The sequence below is a fragment of the Eublepharis macularius genome, chromosome 11 (genome assembly GCF_028583425.1).
Source record: "Eublepharis macularius isolate TG4126 chromosome 11, MPM_Emac_v1.0, whole genome shotgun sequence".
Taxonomy (NCBI): domain Eukaryota; kingdom Metazoa; phylum Chordata; class Lepidosauria; order Squamata; family Eublepharidae; genus Eublepharis; species Eublepharis macularius.
The window spans coordinates 72392689-72413345 of record NC_072800.1 but is presented as its reverse complement, the minus strand read 5'-3'; the positions used below and the strand labels follow the sequence as shown (position 1 = coordinate 72413345).

The 20657-nt window shown below is 45.1% G+C and overlaps 1 protein-coding gene across 1 annotated transcript in view; it reads right to left on the bottom strand.

The window, feature by feature from the left end:
• The window catches only part of JCAD (junctional cadherin 5 associated), a 79670-nt gene extending 78316 nt beyond the window's left edge, over positions 1-1354 (bottom strand). Inside the window, exon 1 of the mRNA XM_054991477.1 lies at positions 1329-1354. The gene's annotated coding sequence lies outside the window, so the exon portion shown is untranslated. The remainder of the gene's footprint in view (positions 1-1328) is intronic.
• Between the last annotated feature and the right edge of the window lie 19303 nt (positions 1355-20657).

The following is a 20657-nucleotide window of genomic DNA, read 5'->3' as shown; positions in this document are numbered from 1 at the left end:
TTTAGTGATAAATCACTGGATGTATTCATTTAATTAATTTATACCTTATCTTTCTCCTCAGCGGGGACCAAAAGTGGCTTATTTTATTATCCACTCCTCCATTTTCCTCTGCAGTCAAAAATATGTAAGGTTAAAAGTGTGTAAACTTTAAGGGATCATGGAAGGCTTTCCTAGAAAATTCAGGTATTTCTCTCCCCCCCACCCCGCAACACACACACACACACAAAATTCTATATACCAAAACACTGTAGTTGGCAGCTCACAAGAACGTGCTGCTTGAGTCACATTTGGAAAAATCTGTTGCCTTGTGCAAAATCGTAGATTGCACTTGTGCGGAATACGCCAGATTATCTGTTCACCGAATGCATAATACTGTGGAAAATTAAAAGGAAAACAGAAATCCTACAGCCACTTCTCAGGGGCATAACCAGACTGGGCCTTGGAGCTCAACCAAAAAACAAAGGTCTAAAGTTTCATATGGAGTTCCTATGTGTATCACCAGCCATGTTATTTATTTATATCCTGCTTTTCTCTCCAGTGGGGATCCAAAGTGCCTTATCACATCATTCTCTCCTCCTCCACTCTGTCCTCACAACAACAACCCTAAGAGGTACGTTCAGCTGAGAGAGTGTGATGGGCCGCTGCAAACTCCCATGGCAAAACAGGAGCCCAAAGCCAGTTCTCCCAGATCCTGCACCAGTCACCGAGACAACAGTAGGCAAAGAATGAATGCTGATAGTGCAGCGGAAAAATGAAAAATCTATTGATAGAATACGAAAAGCCCCTACACATTTCACCATAGCTTTGGCAGGGGGTTTGAAGTATGATATAAAAGGAACATAAATAAAATCATATGAAAACTATCAAAAGACAAGATATTAAAAACACATAAGAAGAAACCTGAATGAAAAGGCATGAGTGAAACTGTTACAAAAGTTGGAAAATCCAAATGACCATATTATCATATTGCAGACAAGAAACGCACACATCCTGTGTGTGTCCATCAATACACACAGTTAAAATCATATGTCCCAACCAAGTATAGAATATAGAGTTGCCAACTCTCGTTAAGGAAATTTCTGGGGAATTTGGGGGTGGAGCCTGGAAAGGGTAGGGTTTGGGAAAGGGAGGTGCCTCAGTGGGGTATAATGTCATAGAGTCCATTTTCCAAGGCAACCATTTTCTCCAGGGTAACTGATCTTTGTCACCTGGAGATCAGTTGAAATTCTGAGAGATCTCCAACCACCACCTGGATCTTAATAAAATAATAAAATATCACATAATAGATGGGACAAAAGGTTTGAAAAAGTACATGAAATAGAACTAACCTCTACAGATATTTTCCCAGCTGCTGAACTCATAGAAAAAAGAAGGCAGAATGCAGCAGGCCTCTTATCTATGTTAGGATCACTCTACACACTACTTCTTTTACGAGTTCTCCACGGGGCCAACTTGCGCTCCTGCAGACACACATCAGCTCCGGAGACTGACTCCTGTAAAAAACTGAGAGTGCAAATGTGCTCAGAAAGCTGCTGCCGGGAGGGGGAAAGCTCCTGCCATGCAAAAACAGTGTGTGTGGAGTGGCGCAGTTTTCCTCTTTCTTCTGCAGCATGTGCATACAATACCTCCATATGGAGCAGCAGAAATGAGGAAATGTCTCTCTTCCACACTGTTTTTGCACAGGGGGAAAAAGCCCATTTGCACTCTCCTTTTTTTTATAGAAGCCAGTCCCTGGAGCTGATGTGTGTCTGCAGGAGCATGGGTTGGCTTCACAGAGAACTCGTAAAAGAAGTAACATGTAGAGTAATCCTTAGCTGCAAGATCCAGGTTCTCATCCTAGGACTCCCAGATCCTGTTCTGACACTCTAGCCACGATGCCATGTCAGTGCTCAAAATGAATCCCAGGATTCCAAGCAAGTAAGCCATGACTGGAACTCCCAGGAGTTTGTTATGCACACTTTCAGACGGATAAACATAGAAGGAAGGAATGTGGGTAGATCAAACAGGTCAAACCAACAGGGTACTACTAGGGGACAAGTAAGCATGGAGAACCAGGCAAACAAAGCCCTAAACTAACATATACACAGAAACGCATGGACTTCTGATGCAAAGCCTTCCTGTATATATACACTAGGAGGCCATCTATCTTTCTATCCATGGAGCCAATCACACCGAATCTGATCAACAAGAAAAAGTGGGGATAGAGGCACTAGAACAGGAAACTACAGCTTAAGAGATGTGAGCCAGATGCCACATCCACTTAGTTATGTGAACTGGCCCTTAAAAAGTCAGATTTCTGCGTTAAAATGTAGATAACCTCCCTGCCATACAAAGATGAGAAAATAACTAACATGTCTGAACACAAGCTTGTATGCTAGAAATAATTACAGGTACAATTAAAAGCAAGGATGAAATATTGCTTGCCAAACTGGTTTGGAGCTTCTGTGTTTAGATTCTCAGCTTATGATAATATATACCTGATGCTGTTGTATCGCAGAGACATACAGATTCTATCTTCTGTATACACCAAAGACAACAGTTAGAAGCCACCACTAATAGCCCTCTATCTTTTCGAGATGAATGCCACATTTTGAAAATAAAATATACCCTTGGCCTGAACTTGAGACAGAAGGAAACTTAACTTCGGAGCAAAACCAAGAATCAACTTTAACCCATCCTTTGAAACAAAACCACCAGTGCTTAGCTTCGTTTACAGCAAAACCAAGATCTATAAATAACCATACGAAAGCCGCACAGCAAGAGGTATAATTTTACCCACCCTTGAAGGACATCTAAAGGCCTCTTTTTAGAGAAAAGCAGGGCACAGATGCAATAACACTCTATCACCAGGGTAAGAAGCAAAGGATAGCAAATACAGCTGATACTGCAAAGGGGATTAAGGGTGGCTGCATGCATTGTAATTATGTACTCTGGAACTAGGCCAGCATGTCAAGACTAATACCCTTACTCTTGGGAAAATGACATGGTGGAGAACAGCCAGGCTCCACTAAGCTAAGCCTACATAGACATAAAGTCCTTTGGGGCAAAGAGCAGCATATGCCAGTTAAGGGTAGTACCCTGATAGGTTTAATGATAGTTGCCAACCCTGTTCTAAATCTCAGCCCAACCCCTCCAATGTCCTTTTGCACCACCTAGTGGGCAGAGGAGTAGTTGAAGGATCACTTTGGGGCCAAGTGGCACCACCATTTTATGATGGATGAAGTCTGACTACGTTGATTCTGAACTGTGCTCAAAAAGCTGGTGCTCCGAGGGCACCTATTCCAAGGCCAGGGGTGCATCAAAGGCCATGGAAATATATGAATAATTTAGCCCAATTCTAAAAACTGTTAATATATTTATGTTTTTAGAATAAGTCTAAATTATTTACAGTGCAATCCTAAACAGAGTTACTCCAATCTATGCCCATTGACCGGAGTGACTCAATTTAGGGTTGCGCTGTCTGGATGCTTTCATCGGATGCATTCAGGAAGGCCTGAGAGACAGTTCCGTTTCAGAGAGCATTTGGTGGAGGGTAAACTGTTTTGATAGAACTGGCTGTGGTTTTAATCTGGGAGGGTGTCTTTAATCTTTGCTTTTAATTTGTATTGGTTTCTGGGTTTCATTTTTAATTTGCATGTTTGTTTTTATCTTCTTCAGGGACTTATGTTTTTGAGTACTTGTAACTTGTTACATTGTTAGCCACCTTGAGTCAAAAGAGAAAGAGGGATATAAATGTTTTAAATAATGTTTTTAGAATAGGCCTGCCAAGTCCCCAGTGGGGGCAGGGGATTCCCTGCCCTGAGTCCCTGTTGTCTGCCTCCCTCCAAGTGGTGACTGGGGAAAACTCTTTGCAAGCATCGCAGGAGTGATGATGTCACTTATGGGGAAAATCTGGAAGTGACAGTGGGGTAGCTCTACAAATCGCTGGAAACTCTATGGTAAAGTTATAGCGCTACCCACTGTCACTCCTGGGTTTTCCCCGGAAGTGATGTTATCACACTTACAATGACCCACACACACACACACCATGTCCCTGCCGCCACCCTCTTTCCAGTTCTTAGGCTTTGACTGGCAACCCTATGTTAGATTAAGGCTAAAACACGAAATAGCTAGGCATGTTTTCAAGACAGCAGATGAAAAACCGCAGATCAGCTTTTTGCATTATTTATTTATTTAAAATATTTATATCCTGCCTTTTCTCCTCAGACTCAACGTGGCTAACAAAGCAACCATAGGTTTGCGGGGCCACAAAACAACATAATGCTCTGTTAGCAAGGTAAAAAATGCACACAAACAAAAACAGATTCAAAATATAGCCAAATCTGCCAAATCTACTTTACCCTGTGAAATAAAACCAGGGTTCATTTTGAGGGGGAACGTGCGGGAACGCAGTTCCGGCAGTTCTCACGAGAGATCACATGTCAGGTGGCCCCACCCACCTGATTTTCAGCCATTTTGGGCCCATTTCAGCCTGGATTGGGGCTGAAACAGCCCAGATTGGGCCTCTGACGAGTGGTGGATCACTCTACCGCTCAGCAGCAGTCCGATCCTGACCATTTTGGGCCCCTTTTCGGCCATTTTCAGCCCTTTTTGCCATGTTGGGCCCAATTTCAGCCCTGAATGGCCAGGATTGGGTCCAAAACAGCCAGGATAGGTGGTGTCAGGGGTGTGTGACATATGCAAATCAGTTATGCTAATGACACACTTCCGGTGATTTCAAGAGGCATGGCATATTCTAATGAGTTATGCTAATGAGTTCCTGCAGCTCTTTTTCTACGCAATGACCCCTGAATAAAACTGTTTTACAAACCTTCTCAGCACGGTAGGTGAAGGTGTTCTCCACATCAGCCCTGGTAAGCAGTTCCAGAGGTCCTATTACAGAAAAAGTCCATGACATAACCACTGCCATTCAGGCAACACTATGTGGAATTACTTCCTTCTAACTCTATTGAAATCAATGGGGTTAGACTGGAGTAGCTCTGCAAAGGATTCCACTGTAAAAGGAAAATCAAAAAGAGTCCAGTAGCACCTTTAAGACTAACCAACTTTATTGGTAGCATAAGCTTTCGAGAATCACAGTTCTCTTCGTCAGATGCATGGAGGGCAAGAAGAAACTGGTCAGATATATAGGTGGAGAGGGGAGGGGGGAGTGTAAAAGGAGGCACTCTGAGGAGAAGGTTGCCTGGAGAATGTAGCTGGTGCCCGGAGATACGGTTCCGTAAGGGCCCCAGGATATGAAAGGTTTTAAAGGTAATCATTACTACTTTGAGTTGGACCCAGACTCTGTTAGGGAATCAGTGCAATGTAGTGAGTCCAGTCAAGGCAAGACGGAGCTCCTTCAGATGTCTCTTCCACAGACCGTCTGTAGTTTTTTTGCCTAGCAACAGAGCCGTTGAAACCTAATATACAGGATTTCTCAGCTTTAGACATGAAAGTCACACCTTTGGGCTAGCGACATTAATCAGCAGAGCAGCACTGTGGAAATTAGAACTGTCTCTCACTCAGCTTCTAAGGGATCACTGCCACCTAAAATGTTAACAGGCCACAGTAGGAAGGAATACTCATTGACTCGTAGTGCACAACCATTTGGCAGTAGGTTGCCATCTTCCAGGTGGTGGCTGGAGAACTGGAATTACAACTGATCTCCAGGTGACAGAGATTAGTTCCCCTGGAGAAAATGGCAGCTTTGGAGGGAGGGCTATATGGCATTATACTCACCCTCTCCGGGCTCCATTCCCAAACCTCCAGGAATTTCCCATCCTGGAGCTGGCAACCCTATTAGGCAGGCCTCTGATTTTTTTTTCTACATCAGGGCTTGAAAATTATACAATGAATATTTTGTTTCTCAAGGACTTTTTAAAAACTGCCTTCAGAGTCTGGACAGCTCAGCAGGGGAATCATTCGGTTGCCAACTTCCTCAGGCTCCACCCCCAAATCTCTAGGAATTTCCTAATGTGGAGTTTGCGATTCACTTTCTAAAAGGTGCCAGGAATGTGCACAGTGTACAGATTTCCTAGAGTGGTAACTTGAGGGAAACACCGTCTCTTTAAGGTGCTACTGGACCCAACCCTTGCTCTTCTACTACAGAACAACATGGCCACCCACCCCAAAAGCACCATTCTATAGCACTCACATTGCATGAGGCTTGTAGGGGTGTGCAATCCAGGTGTGGCATTTGGGGGGAAAGCTGGATTTTTGCTGATTCAGAAGAATCCAGCTTTCTCAGATCACATTAGAGAATCCCAGATCTGATCCAGGTACCTGGACTGAGACCCCCAAATAAATCCAGGTAAATCTGGGTTAATTTGGGAAATGAGGCTTGGCAGTTTCCTTTGCTATTTCTTTGCAAAGAAACCACATTTTCCACCTTTTTTAGAGAGAAGGGGGGAGGAGGGGGAGCGAGGCAGAGGCAGGAGGGAAGGGGAATGAAGCAGGGAGGGGGCAATGAGCGGCCAGTCCCTGAAGAGGTCTCCTTCTCTGGTCAATGGGATTCTCTGAGAAGGAGAGAGCCTTTTTAAAAATTGCCCTGCAAGAAGTTTAAAAAGCACGCTTGCCTCCGAGCAAGTGAGAGTGGCTACACAGAGAGAGGAGAACTTGGGTTTCCCCAAATTAGCCTTCATTCTCACTTTCAACCTGAGGCCAAGTGGGATCTTATGCAACTACTGTGCTTGCTTGCCATTGCCTTGTGCTTGTGGTGGGGTACTGGCTCTGTTCAGTGGTGTTCCCCACTGGCTCTGGGTTCTCCCTGGCTGCTGTGAATGTCACTGGTTCTTTTGGGTTAAGTTGCAACAGTGTCCTTTGCTTGGAATGGATAAGATTCTCTGTTTGATGTTGGTCTACTTGCCTCACTTTGGTTCTGGAGGGATTCCATTTACTCGCTTCCATTTGGTTCTGTTGGGCTTCCTTTGGGATGAGCTTGTATTTGGGAGTGTGCCTTGGTCTTGCCCTGGTGTGTTTGTGCTCCTGAGAACCAGCTTGGAAACTTTCTCATCATAGGGAACAATGGAGAGTGGCTCTGGGCAGCTTGTTCAGGGAGGCAGTTGGGTAGTGGAGGGGGCTTCAGTTTGGTTTATTTGGCTTTCTGTGACCGTTTTCACACGGCTTACCTCAACCCGGAACACTGTGCAACATGCCAAAAAAACCGCGGAAGATCGCGTTTTCTTGTGTGAGTTTTGCGCGATGTTGCGCAACATCGCGCAAAACTCGCACGAGAAAACGCGATCTTCTGCGGTTTTTTGAGCATGTTGCGCAGCGTTCTGGGTTGAGGTAAGCCGTGCAGAAATGGCCTGTGTGTGGAGTTTGCTTTTGGGAGCATGCCTTGGCCCTGGCAGCATTACCAGTGTGTTTCTGCAGTGGGAGTCAGCTTCTTTGACTTTTCCCCATAAGAAACAATGAAGTGGCTGGTGGCATCTTGCCCATAGAATTGGACCCTAAGATCCAATCTTCCTGAAACTTGGGTGGCCCTTAGGGCACAGTCAGGAGTAGGCTTCATACAATTTTGGCGAAGTTTGCTTGAAAAATGATCCCCCCTAGCCCCACCGGATACTTTCTCCCAGAAGGAATAATGGCCAAATAAACCTGGATTTCTCTGATCTATCTGACCCAGATCAGAGAATCTATCCTAGATTTTGGGAATCCTGAGATTTTTTTGGCATCCCCAAATCCTGGATCCAGATTTCCCAGATTTTTTTTTCATGCGCACCCCTAGAGGCCTGTACTATTTTGGAAACATCTTTCTCACATAGACGATGGAGATCCAGGATATAGGTGGAAGGACTGAAAGAAGAGACAGAGGTGGAAATGAACATGAAACCTCTCACACAATTTACAACTTTTTTCCAGAACTGCAAAGCTAGAAACTTGTTCCTATTTACAGTGAAATATTTGCTTGCTTCTTATGATTCCATTGGAGTTATTATTTTGTATTAAAAGGCATGTTTAACATACATTAGCAAGTCTTCAGCCATGTTATCATAAACCCTCTTTCTGAAATAGATGAGTTTCACAGGCAACAATGAATGTATCCACTATCCACATACCATGCATGTTAACATCAAAATATCCTAATTTTTGCAGATAAGCCACAGAAAAACTGCATAACTTGCTCAAGGCTGCTCATTATCCAAAAGCTTTTTATTCCCATCCATTAGCCGGAGTTCATTTTTATGCTTCCTTCCTTCCTTCTCTTGTCCCTGTAGATTATTTGATACATCAGCATTTCACATCAAACATAACCAAGAAACTTGGGAACCCTGACTTAAAATTCTGCTGTCTCCAAATAGTATAAACATCTGAAAGTTGCTTCTGCTAAAAGAGTAGAAGCTGTTTTCATGACATTGACTGGGTAGTTAGATACAATCTGGCTGATAGTACATCTGTTGGGGACCTTACTAGAAGTTTCTGAGACATGAGGCCATCACGGATGTGTATCTCTCCCCCATGTCGTCTCAGTAACATATGTCAATGAACTGGGGTAAGGAATCTTAAAACACAATTGTGTCATATGGTTCATTTATTTTTGAGATGCTACTAAGGAGGTGGTGGTGGAGAGTGCCCTCAAGTCATAGTTGACTTATGGCAACCCCTGGTGGGGTTTTCACGGCAAGAGACTAACAGAGGTGGTTTGCCATTGCCTGCCTCTGCGACCCTGGTCTTTATTGGAAAGCTCCATGGCCCATCTTGAGGTTGGCAACCATAAATGCCATTGGTGCTGTGGGCAAATGAAATTTTATTGTATGGATACAATAAAAAAGGAAAGCTCCTATGCATTTTGTACGCAGTTTTATTAAGGGATATCTAATATTTTTTATCTCCAGCGCTTTTCCCACAGCAACTGAACTCTCAGAGTTCCTATTCATGTAAGAAGAATTGAAAGGAAAGTATAATCCAAACAAAGCCTTCGTTTTAACAAAGCCTTTGCTTAATTTCTAAAATGGCATGTGTTGTTGCTTAAATCTAAAGATGTCTGAATTTCATGGAACCATCCCCCTTCCCTGAAGTGTAGCATGAAACTAAGTGGAATTACTCAGTGTGTTGAGTGAAAAGCGCTCTGCATGTGACCCAAGGCAACATTTTTAGATGTACATGTCAGGTTTTAAGGCTGAACCTGGACACTGAAAACAGGTACTGGGAATTAGCAGTTTCCCATAGTGCCTGCAATTGCAAATCATTACACCCTCTTTCCACAGCAATGAAGGAAGAGGAAGTTATTACAAACACATGAATAGCTTAATATGATGCATTTCTATCAAACTGATGACAGAAAACCAAGTTAAAGATTTGTTCAGGGCATATCTATTTCCCCCCTCCTCATGACTCAGATGGGAGGAAGCATTCCTGAAAAACCAATGTACTTAGCCATAGTGCCCCAGATAATTCATAATTACAGCTGGAGTAATAATTGCACCAGAAATCTCAAAACAATGTTGTATAAAAGTAAAGCAAAAAAAAATGGTTTTTTCTCATTTGTGTAGGTGATCTTCTACACAGAACTAAGTCCAATTCAGAGAATCATGCTATTTACATAATGATTGCAGTTATCACATGATGGCGAGGTTATTTAAAGCTCTCATCACACAATGACCTTTCACAAGATGGTCTGCGGATGTTGGGGAAAACCAGAGCTCATTTTGAGGGGGAATGCACGGGAACGCAGTTCCGGCAGTTCTCACAAGAAGTCACATGTCAGGTGGCCCCACCCACCTGATTTTCGGCCATTTTGGGCCCATTTCGGCCTGGATTGGGGCTGAAACAGCCTAGATTGGGCCTCTGGTGGGTGGTGGATCACTCTCCCGCTCAGAAGCGGCCCAATCCTGACCATTTTGGGCCCCTTTTCGGCCCTTTTCAGCCCCTTTTTGTCATGTTGGGCCCAATTTTGTCCCTGAATGGCCAGGATTGGCTCCAAAACAGACAGGATAGGTGATGTCAGGGGGTGTGGCATATGCAAATCAATTATGCTAATAACACACTTTGGTACACACCATGGCGTACGCTAATGAGTTATGCTAATGAGTTCCTGCAGTTCTTTTTCTACGAAATGACCCCTGGGGAAAACCTTTCTTTTTCTGACACCTTGAGAGCCTCTGTCAATCAGAATAGACAATACTGAATTAGATGGATCAATAGTCTGATTTGGTATAAGGCACCTTCAAGTGTCTGTTGTGTTAACCGAGTTTGGGAAATAACCCAATCCTGCACATGCAAAGTTGCTTTCAGTGAAGTTGACTGTAACAACAAAATTACTAAAAAGCATTCACTAACTGTAGGTCTTCCAACTACATATTGGCTCTCAGGGTATAAGAACTAACTTACAGGCAGAGGGAAAGCAGAACAAGAGGCAGGGGGGAAACAAGAGAAGCGTTCAGTAGGCCCTGAACAACTGACTACAGCTCCCTGGAGAGTTCAAGTATCAGTATTTACATTAATAAAACTGCTTATGTGCTGTCTCCTTGCCAGCACATTGTGCCTTACACATGTTGGTGATGGTTACCAACGGAAGGAAACCTCACACAGGATGACTTACCATCCCCAAGGTGGCTCCTGAAGTTCTCTTGGAATTACAACTGATTTACAGCTACAGAAATTAGTTCCCCTGGAGGAAATGGCAGTTTTGCAGGACAGACTCTATGACATCACATCCCTGCTGAGCTTCCTTCCCTCCCCAGGCACCACCCCCAAATCTCCAAAAACTTCTTAAGCTAGAGTTGGCAACCTTAAGAACAAGCTTTTCTATTATTGTGCTTTTGGAACCTTCATCTTTCAGGGGAAAGATGAGATGCTCCTATACACTACAGAGAATTTGGGTGCATGTTCTAAAGCGCACAGTCAGGTCACATGAAATTCCAGTCACATGAAATTCCAGCCACAGGTCTATTGCGCCTCACCCATGTGAACTAAGAGTACATGCGAACCCACCCAACACTGACTTGTGGCTACACATTGCAAGAAAAGTGGTAGGCAAGCAGACATTTAGGAAGGCTTGTCTATCATTACTGAAGTTTTCATTGGCAGACCCAGGGCTTTTTTTCTGGGAAAAGAGGTGGTGGAACTCAGTAGGTTGCCCTGGGCGGACCCCTGATCACTTTCTGAAGTTCCTAGGGTTGTCATTTGGCCAACCCATTGCATGGCCTTCCCAATCCCCCTCCTTCAAGAAACTGGCCACAAAACGGCTTCCATAGCAGCACTCTAGTATTTCCCCATGTCTCTGGGGTCTTTACGGTAGTGAATAGGTGAAATTCCCAGTACATCACCCAGATGGGACATCATATCTTCCCCAAACTCCACCCTCCCCAGGCACTGCTCTCAAAATATCCAGCATTTGCCTAGACAGTGCTGGGAACCATAGATGCACCTCAGGGGTTTCTTAGAAGATAACAGTAAAACTTCCCATCTGTCACCACATAAATAAGATGTTACGTAGTTGTTGGCTGTATCTCTGAAAGCATCTTGATGAAAAACTAAGAGAGTTGTATTCTTCTCTGTGGATGGAAGCTCATCTGACAAAGTCTGAGAACCCTGAATACTATCTGATGCAACATTAAACAAGAGTTTCTTCAAAATCAGATACCCACGGCTTGCTTCTTGATACTGGCTTCTCATCCTGGCCCCTCTGTGGTGAAAGTTGCCATAATCAGTTGTGGGAGGAACAATCATTGGCCTGCCATTTCTGCTGCCACAACAGTTCTCACCAGTTGAAGCAGTTCATGTTTGTTGACATTGCGGACACATTTATGACTGGGATCCGTTTGTGTTGTTGTGTGTTGTTTTTAGCTTTTTAAACTGACTGTCATATTATTTTTGTGCGTTTGCAGCTTGTTGTTGCTGTGTTAGCTGCCTTGAGACTAAGGAGATAAAGTGATATATACATATTTTGAACAACTGAAAGAATGAGTTAATTAAATTCACAAGGCATGGGGCCAAATTGCATGTTAGATGGAAGATCTGTGACTGGTTTTAGGAGATGGGGATGCTGAAGTTAGTTCTCAACAGCAGTGTTGGGGGGAGGTATGTGTGTGTTTAACCCTTTTCCTCCTGATCATTCTCCCATCTACAGTAAATTGCCCTGTTTTCCAAGCCAGCATTAGCACCACTAGCAAAAAACATGGGTGCTACGTGGGCATTGCACAGTCCATAGGTGTATCTGGTGCCCTGGCACTAAGGGAATTGTGTGAGTGTAAGGTTTGTGGGTCATGATTTACATCTCTGAACTTTAGTGTGCTATGGATGACTACGTTCTCTCTCATCATAAAGATCTTGGACTGACTCATTCAGTTTCTAAGCCACTCTTGCTTGCACAACTGTTGTTCTTTTCCCTGTGATATAATCTAGCCTCCAGTATTAAACTAGGAAAAAATGAGAAGGAATGAATACCATGCAAAGAACATTCTACATTCTGTGCCAATTCACGTTTTTAGAGAAAACATCAGTGGTGTTTTGCTTAATTAAGAGCAGAGGGCTTAGGTATGTATTTAGATAAGCACACGTATATCTCCCTTCTACAGAAGAAAAATATTTTTATTTTATGTGAGAATATTAGAGAGGAATTTCAGATTTACTTGTTATTTTTTTTAATGCACTGCTGGGCAATGGTAGGAGAAATCATGAATTGAGGTACACTGCCCCTTTCTGTGCAAATCTGCTTTATACATACTTTATCTAACAACAGAAAAATTACTAGTTTCTTTTGGTGCACTTTATCTGTCATTTCAGATATCACACACTTAAAACCAAAAGGAATGATAAATATTTGTTGATTTTATTTCTACATATTGTTGAAAGAATCTTATGTTTTTGCACTTTTCAGGGTTTGTGATTTTGGAAGCACATGTGTAGACTATCAGTTACAAATGAAAATTATATAAGGAAAAACTGTTTTATTGGGCAGTGAAATTGGAAAGCCAGCTAACCACATACATGCTTTTAAATATCTGCCCTTTAACAAGGAGCAATGAAAGTATTTGCTGTACCAAAGATAAATACAGTTCTTCTAAAGATCTAATCCTTATGGTAGAAATGCCACTGTAAGGGAACATTTTTCCCAGGGCTGCCATCTTCGGGTTGGGAGATTCATGGAGATTTGGCAGCAGAGCCTAGTGAAAGCAAGGAAGGGCCACGGGGTATGATGCCATAGAGTTTGGGGAGGGGAGGAGCCTCAGAAGGGTATGATGCCATCAAGTCCACCCTCGGAAGCAGCCATTTCCTCCAGAGGAACTGCTCTCTGGGCAAACTACATGGCAATATAATTTTAGAGGAGAATTTAGCCTTTTAAAAATTGCTGCAAGGTCCTGATCCTGATAGAACCTGCAGCACAGCAGCACCACACAATCTTGTTTCCCACACACATGCCTTTTCAAGTGCCAAAACAGCAGGGGGTGGGAGCTGTTACTGCAATTGAAAAGGCATGGAAGGAACAAGAGCACATGGTGTCGCTGTGCTGTGGGCCTGATCAAGATCGGGCCCTTGCAGCAATTTTTAAATGACTAAATTCTCCTTGAAAATGGCATTAGCAGCCATGGGTTGGATCTGTGGCTGCTGTAATGTAATGAGAGCTGCTGTAGCATAGTGGTTAAATGGTTGGTCTGTGAATCAGCACTCTGCTTGTTCAACTCCCACAACTGCCATGAACTCTGCATGTGGCCTTGGGTAATACACTACTCTTAGAGTCTCTCTACGTGAGATGAATTACACGAGGATGCTCAAGTGAAGGGAGATGCAATTTTAGCAGGGAAGGGTAGTTTTAACACTCTAGAGCCAACAAAGATTGCTCCTCACAAAGCATGTTTATTTGACAGAGCCTTCAGGGAGGAGAAGACGAAATAAACAAACCCTCTGAGAAGCAATCTTTGCTGACTCTAGAGAGGTGAAACTGACAAGCTTTCAGCTCTGTCTTTTTAACTACCCTTCCCAGCTAACATTGCATTTCCCTTCACTTGAGCGTCTTCGGGTAATTCGTCTCGTCCAGAGAGACTCTCAGTTCCAGTTCCCTAGCTGTGTTGTGGGGCAAATGGCCATTTCCCCACATTTTAAAAATAGCGCCCCACTCATGGAACGCTGGTGGCTCTTTCTCGTGATTTCTGATGTCACCGTTCCCAAAACGGAGGCTGGCAGTTAAAATGCAATCATAACTGCCTGCCTCCATTTTGGAAACGGTGACATCAGAAATGGTGCGAAAGAGTCATCATCAGCATCCCGTGAGTGGGGTGCTATTTTTAAGCAGCTTGCAGCACAGTGGAGAGCCATCTTCTCCACTCAGGGAAGCATGGAAATGTTAGGACAACCTATATTTTGCCTTCCACTAACCCCCCTCAGCCCACCACAGCCAAGCCCTAGGGTTTGGTTTCTTTTTTGCTCCTTTTACACTTCTTTTCTATTTTAACCTTTAATCTCCCACTCCCAACTGTTCCTTTGGAACTGCCTGTTTCTTTGAACTCTGGACTGATCCTTTATCAATTTTTTTCCCAGACAGCAAGCACAAATATTGGACCTTCTGGTTGAAAACCAGACTTCTGGTAAGCCTCATTTCTATATGTGTACGTTCTCCTTGTCATACTGTAGAATTTGAGTCCAGCAGCACCTTAGAGACCAACACCTGAGAGACCTACCTTAAAACTCTATATCATACTAGTGCTTTTGTCCTAAATATTTGTGCCGGTATAATTGCTTTCCAGTTACGTTCCACTCAGTCTAACCCACCTCACAGGGTTGTTGGGAGAATAACATGGAAGAGGGGAGATCTATGAACGCTCCTCTGAACTCTTTGGAGGAAAGTGGGAGATAAAAATGCAAGATAGACCTACCTCACATCATTGTACTGGGACATCTGTTTCAGCTACTTGCCACTATTGCTCTTCGCCAGGACTGTTCAAAATGACAGGCATTGCTGAAAGCACTTCTGTCATGATCCTAGACCTAAGGCTGAAGAATGAGTGGCCTATAGGCCTCAAAGAAGCCTCTCTTCCACAAAAGCCTGTCTGAGGCCTTTGTGTAAAATTTCAGGCCTACAATTCTCAAGCACCTTCTAAGCCTTATGATTGGGCTGGGGAAAAATGGAAGAAAAATATAAGGCAGTCCCTGGTGAAGAGGTACAGCTCGGACAGACAGCATATAAGGCCCTGCACAGGGAGGGAGGTGTCCACTCTAGGGTTGCCAACTCCAGGTTGGGAAATTCCTGGAAATCTGGGGATGAAGTCTGGGGATGGTGGTATTTGGAGGACGGAGGGACCTAATTGGGGTATAATGCCATTTTCTCCAGGGGAACCAATGTGTGTTGGCTGAAAATCAGTTATAATTCCAACTGCCACCTGGAGGTTTGCAACCCTAGTTCACTCCCTGAAGCTGAGCAATAGTGAGGCAGGTTTTGGAGGGATTTAATCCCTTGCACTTTGTTGGTGATGAGTCTGGCCAACTGGGACCAGCTATTGAAATAAAAGTAGTAACCAAGTAAGGCAGTTGCGCTTCTTTAATGCATGAGTTTTGCCCTGTGTAGCTGTAATGTCCTTGTATTAATTCTGTCCCATTTTTATAACTGTTCTCCTATTTACGTAACTGCTATAATATTTGTTTAATAAACTATTTTTTGTTCACTGTGCCTTGGTCTTTCACACCTCATATTTGGTCATACATCAGAGTATGCCCTAACTGAAAAGGGAGTTGCCTGAGAGCCAAGCTACACGTGACGAATGACACTTGCCTGGCAAGTGAACAGACTCACGTGCATTCCTCCCTGTTCACTTGCCATTCACTTGCGCTCCGCTTGATCAAGTGGAGAGCAAGTGAACGGCAAGTGAACAGGGAGGAATACACGTAAGTCTGTTCACTTACCAGGCAAGTGTAATTCATCACTTGTAGCTTGGCTCTGAGGGGAAGGGAGGATGCTTTGGGCCCTCTCCAATGAAATGGTCCTAGAACTGGGGTGATGGCAGCTAGTAAAGGCCTTTTCTACTGAAGAACTGAAGAGGAAAGAAGGGAAAGAAGTGTGTGATGGGGAGGGAGAGATCCTTGGAACAAAAGTCCTGTCTGTGGCAAACCCCACACGGCCCCGTACCTTTCTGCAACAACTTCCCAACAAGAAACGTGAAATTATCAAAAAGTCATCATTCTCATGGACTTTCCTTCACAATGTGACATTTGAAGCACACCTCACCCAAGCCTAAGGATGAACATTTTTTTAGAAACAGCACAAAACCTTTCATGTTTAGAGAGCAGGATGAAGCTTTTAGCACAAATTCTGTTTCTAGTCTGGTTTTTATCTGGATTGTAGTTGTGTTACTTTAAAACTATAACCTGCTCCAAGCCCTAGGGAGGGCAGTGCCATGGAAATGGAACTACATAAATATATAAATTACCCTATCCACATGTCTAAAGAGGAATATTTATGGAGCTCTGTGAACCATAACCTAATTCCACAAAATAGCAAAGTGAAGACATACTTTGCAAGTTTCTGTACTTTGTTGTCTTTGGTGGAAACTTGCCATATTTTTAGGCCTTCTAAAACCCACAAAAATGAGCTCCCTAGAGTCAATGGCTTGATTCAGATGCAACAGAAAACCATATTTTAATCAAACTAATCATAGTTAACAGATTGCCAAATCCATACCACTATATTAACTATGGTTGATTCAGGTATTGCAGACCAGAACATGAAACCAGGATATCAAGCTGGTTTATTAAATTACAGTCAAACTTAACCAAGGTTTTGCATTACATACCAATGCATTTAATCCTGGTTTGTTTCCTGCCAGTGCTCTGCACCTGCCCTGCCTTGGAGTTGCCAAATGGCTAAAAACACCAGGCAACTGGTGGTCAGATTCTCTCTAACCTTGGCTCCTAGTCTGCCTAGCAACAGAGTCTTTTCTCCAGCCCCACTTCTACTCTCTTAAAGACACAGCAACATGGAAAGCATCTTCCATTCATCCCACTGTGGGTTCGTGCCAATGGAGCCCTGGCGATTTTAATTGCCTATTTATTTTCACGTTTATTACACTATTGTTACATTGAGACAATAGATTTGGGGGTGCAGTTGGATGGAAGGAAAGCAAACACCCTCCAGCCAACCTATCTAAGTTACCAGTCATGGCTATTACGTAGGTACCTACCTAGGCTATTATCAGCTTGGTGTTTGCTTCTCCATTCATTTAATGCAATTCATCAGTGTGTTTTATTGTGTGAGTGTAAAGAGGTGGCAGATGAGTGAGGCCTTCAAGGGGCTTTTGTGTGTTGGGGACTTTGGTACTGAACATTCCAGGTTTGTGGAGAGCAGGAGAAGCTTGTTGGAGATGGAAGATGCCTGGCATATGAGTAAGACAGGAGGGGGGGGGGGACAAGCAGTGTTTGCTGCAAACATCTTGTATGCCTTGGGACTAGGATTGCCAGGCCACATCTGGTAACCCCTGAGGGTGGGTCAACTGGCACACTGATGTCACTTCTAGTTTTTATGGCTTTACATACATTAGCATTATGATTTACTAAAACTCTATGGCTTTACTAGGGATCCCAGTTCTCGGAAACAGGCCTCCCAAGTGCACTCCCAGGGTGGTACAATGACATCACTCCTGGAAGTGACATTGTATCTTCCTGAGAGCGCAGGTGTGCACAGCACATACATAAAGATGTTGAAAAAGGTGTCAGGTCCCCCCCTCCCGCCAGGAGGTTAAGGAGGCCTTGCAGCCCTAGGTTTTATCACAGAGTTTTTGGAAATGCATTCACTATGCAACTTCTGGTTCTTGCAGGAAGTGATTTCAGCATGCTGGCTTATTACCAGCGCACACTCTGCCACCACCACCCATTTCCTCCTGCTAGTGCCTCAGAAAGCAGTGAGCAAAGAACTGGGGTGCCAGGAGGCCTCTTGCTATAGAGGGAGGCCGGGCACACTTGGGGCAGATGCGTTTTCTCATATGGGGACAGGCTTTGTAGTCGGTCACCTCGTTGCTGCTACACTGATAAAGCACTGTGGCAATGGGGCTTCCACATGGCAGGTTTCTGCCACGGTTTCCCTGCCACAATCCCCCAGCAGTCACCACTATCTGCATGGCTGGGCCACTGGGCCTTTAAAAAATTTTTAAAAAAATAATCAGAATTACAATATTGTTACAATTTTATAATAGCTGTAACAGGTTCTATGAATTCCCAGTTTTCATCTTTTAAAAAAGTATGTTCCTAGCCCCTTCTCTTGAGAGGATACTCCTTTCTCCTTATATCTCCGCAAGGCTGCAGGGCTTGTACCAAAACTGGAAAATGGTGGGTGAGCTCCTGAGCTCCTGTGAGGCTTGGCTGTCGCAGGGGCTGTTTCTTCCCTTTCCTTGAAGGGATTATTATTTTTAATTGGCAATTGAATAGTATTATATGATATAACAGTATAGCAATAAGTGTATCAGGTTCTCTGAATTCCCGGCTTTTTTGTTGTTGTTGTTAAAAGCAAGTCTGTAGCTCCTTCTGTTATGTAGATATGTCTTTTTCTTTAAATCTCTGTGAAGGAAGTACCCGGAGACTTTCTTTTTGAAAAAATGAAAGCTGGGAATTCAGAGAACCTGGTGCACATACTGTTATAAGTGTTATATCGATATAACACTATTCAATTGCAAATTTAAAGAAAAATTTAAGGCCCCAAGTGGCAAGAGAGGAAACAGCTGCTGCAAGAGCCAAGTCTCACAGGAGTCCAGGAATCAACCAGCTCGCCCACCATTTTCCAGCTGTGAGGCAGGTTGTACTGCCACTGATGCCAGCAGCAGGGAAAAGCAACCAGAGGAGACAATGCTGGCATGATAAGTCCAGGGCTGGCTTTCTCTGTTTCCTTCCCTCCTTCTCCACTCCTGGGAGGATAGAATGAAAAAAGATGGTCTCAGATTTTCAAGTTCAGACCACTAATTTCATCTCTAAATATATACTATTCTGCTGATGCCATTTATATAATGTAAAATGTTTGGGAGCGATTGCACTGTTAGGAAAGAAACATACTGACAAATGACATATTATTCTCATTAAAAACATCTTATGAAATTATATTAGCAATATGCACCTCTAATATCCTCAGCAACACTGTGGTCTATTTTACACCAAGAAAAGATTACAGCTGTACTTTCAACCTTCAAATCTCCTGAGTAGAGATGGGCATGATCGGAATCACGATGTGAAACCCCCCCGATAATGGCATTTGCGCCATCGGGACTCAGCTAATCGGTTTCGTCCACAGCAACCGATCCAGCGTTCGGGGGGGCGGGGCTTGATCAGGGGGGCCATTGTGATCTAATCGGAGAGCCAGACACTCAAGCACCAATAATCTATTCCCCTAGCAACGGAGCCAGGGGAATGCCTGAGCTGTGTTTGCCCTCCTGTCACTCTGGAAAACCAAATGGAAGCCCAGCTTTCCTTGATTAGCAGGCTTCCTTCCAACCACGGAGCAGCAACCCAGGGGAGGGAGGGGGAAGGGGGTGTTCTGAAGCCATGGGAACAAAGGTTTTTTGCTTTTTAAAAAAACAGGGGAGGAATGGGTGTTTGTAGGAGGAATGGGTGCTTTTCTGTCTGTCACTCTCTGCAAAAGGCAGCGTGGGTGGCTGGGAGGCCACCCGCGCCATTCGTCTTTCTCCAGGACCAGGGCCGGATCTACGGTTGCCAGCACCCAGGGCAACCGTAGTCAGGCTCTTGCGCGCGCTCCTGGGTCGTCCCCCGCCCACACAGCAAGCCGGCTGTCTCGGTGCGCTGCGGAGCTGGCGGCAGCACAAGTGGCTCGGAGGCTGCCCGCACTGTTCACCTGCCCCGCAAGACAAGGGGCAGCCGGCTTGCCCACACGCCCCTTGTCCTGGGGAAAGGCGAACGGCGCGGACGGCCTCCCAGCCACCCGCGCTGCCTTTTGCCTTTCCCCAGGACAAGGGGCGGCTGGCTTGCCCATGCGCCCCTTGTTCTGGGGAAAGACAAACGGCGCGGGCGGCCTCCCAGCCACCTGCGCTGCCTTTTGCTTTTCCCGCAACCCGGCCGCCCCTCCTCCTGCGGGAAAGGCAAAAGGCAGCGCGGGTGGCTGGGAGGCCACCCGCGCCGTTCATCTTTCCCCAGGCGCGCTCCTGGGGCTGGCAACTGCGCCCAGCGCCCCCTCTTTGGCGGCGCTGGGGGCAGACTACCCCCTGCCCCCCCGTCGATCCAGCCCTGCCCAGGACAAGGGGCGTGTGGGCAAGCCGTCCGCCCCTTGTCCTGGGGAAAGGCAAAAGGCAGCGCGGGAGGCTGGGTGGCCGCCTGCACTGTTCGCCTTTCCCCAGGACAAGGGGCGTGCGGACAAGCTGGCCGCCCCTTGTCTTGCAGGGCAGGTGAACGGCGCGGGCAGCCTCCGAGCCACTCGCGCTGCCGCCAGCTCCACAGCGCACCAGCAAAGTTGGCTTGCTGCATGGGTGGGGGGGCAACCCATTAGCGCGCGCACACAAGAGCCTGACTACGGTTGCCCTGGGCGCTGGCAACCATAGATCCAACCCTGGTGTGAATGTCCCCTCCCTGAGGGGATGCAGCTCGTTGCCAGGTTAAAAACTCCCCCCCCTCTGCTCTAAGTGTGTGTGTGTGTGTGTGTGTGTGTGTGTGTGTGAATGTCCCCTCCCTCCCTGAGGCCTGGCAGCCGCTTCCACCAACCACCGTTCCTATATCGCTGGAAACAGCAGGGCGCCCTCCCGCTTTGGCCTCCC